Below are 1946 nucleotides of genomic sequence, written 5' to 3'. Positions count from 1 at the left end.
AAAGGGACCTCGGGGATCACCTTCTTCAAGGCCACAACTTCATAGAAGTGGTCTTGATGCACCCTTGAGATGAGTCTCTCCATCTCCCATGACTCGGAGGTGAAAGCTTTTGCCATCCCTTTCCCCTTTCTAGAGGTTTCTCTGGCCTTGGATGCCATAAATGGTTATGGAAAAACAAAAAGCAATGCTTTTACCACACCAAACTTAAAAGGTTTGCTCGTCCTCGAGCAAAAGAAGAAAGAAGAGAGTAGTGGTTAGGTTGTGTGAAAATGAGGTGGTAAAGATGGGTTTATATAGGAGTGGAGAGAGGGGTAAGGTTCGGCTATGTGAGGGTCAGTTTGGGAGGGAAAGTGGTTTGAATTTGAATGGTGAGGTAGGTGGGGTTTTATGAAGGATGGATGTGAGTGGTGAAGAGAAAGATGGGATTTGATAGGTGAGGGGTTTTTGGGGAAGAGGTGTTGAGGTGATTGGTGAATGGGTGAAGAAGAGAGAGAGTGGTGGGGTAGGTGGGGATCCTGTGGGGTCCACAGATCCTGTGTCAAGGAAAAGTCATCCCTGCACCAAGTGGGGAGCAAAAATGCTCTCTATGCCAATTCTGGCGTTAAACGCCGGGCTGGTGCCCATTTCTGGTGTTTAACGCCAGCTTTTTGCCCTTTCCTGGCGTTTAACGCCAGTCTGGTGCCCCTTTCTGGCGTTAAACGCCCAGAATGGTGCCAGACTGGGCGTTAAACGCCCATTTGCTGCCCTTACTGGCGTTTAAACGCCAGCAAAGTCTTCCTCCAGGGTGTGCTATTTTTCTTTCTGTTTTTCATTCTGTTTTTTCTTTTTTTATTGATTTTGTGACTTCCCATGATCATCAACCTACAGAAAACATAAAATAACAAAGGAAAATTAGATAAATATAACATTGGGTTGCCTCCTAACAAGCGCTTCTTTAATGTCAGTAGCTTGACAGTGGGCTCTCATGGAGCCTCACAGATACTCAGAGCAATGTTGGAACCTCCCAACACCGAACTTAGAGTTTGAATGTGGGGGTTCAACACCAAACTTAGAATTTGGTTGTGGCCTCCCAACACCAAACTTAGAGTTTGACAGTGGGGGCTCTGTTTGACTCTGTTTTGAGAGAAGCTCTTCATGCTTCCTCTCCATGGTGACAGAGGTATATCCTTGAGCCTTAAACACAAAGGATTCTTCATTCACTTGAATGATCAATTCTCCTCTGTCCACATCAATCACAGCCTTTGCTGTGGCTAGAAAGGGTCTGCCAAGGATGATGGATTCATCCATGCACTTCCCAGTTTCTAGGACTATGAAATCAGCAGGGATGTAATGGTCTTCAATCTTTACCAGAACATCCTCTATAAGTCCATAAGCTTGTTTTCTTGAATTGTCTGCCATCTCTAGTGAGATTTTTGCAGCTTGCACCTCAAAGATCCCTAGCTTCTCCATTACAAAGAGAGGCATGAGATTTATGCTTGACCCTAGGTCACACAGAGCCTTCTTGAAGGTCATGGTGCCTACTGTACAAGGTATTGAGAACTTCCCAGGGTTCTGTCTCTTTTGAGGTAATGTCTGCCTAGTCAAGTTATCCAGCTCTTTGGTGAGCAAAGGGGGTTCATCCTCCCAAGTCTCATTACCAAATAACTTGTCATTTAGCTTCATGATTGCTCCAAGGTACTTGGCAACTTGCTCTTCAGTGACATCTTCATTCTCTTCAGAGGAAGAATACTCATCAGAGCTCATGAATGGCAGAAGTAAATCTAATGGAATCTCTATGGTCTCAGTGTGAGCCTCAGATTCCCATGGTTCCTCATTAGGGAACTCATTGGAGGCTAGTGAACGTCCATTGAGGCCTTCCTCAGTGGTGCTCAATGCCTCTTCCTCCTCTCCAAATTTGGACATGTAGGTCATGTTAATGGCCTTGCACTCTCCTTTTGGATTCTCTT

This window comes from Arachis duranensis, chromosome 5, assembly GCF_000817695.3.
Source record: "Arachis duranensis cultivar V14167 chromosome 5, aradu.V14167.gnm2.J7QH, whole genome shotgun sequence".
Taxonomy (NCBI): Eukaryota; Viridiplantae; Streptophyta; class Magnoliopsida; order Fabales; family Fabaceae; genus Arachis; species Arachis duranensis.
The sequence above is the reverse complement of the archived record's forward strand: the minus strand, read 5'-3'. Positions refer to the sequence as shown.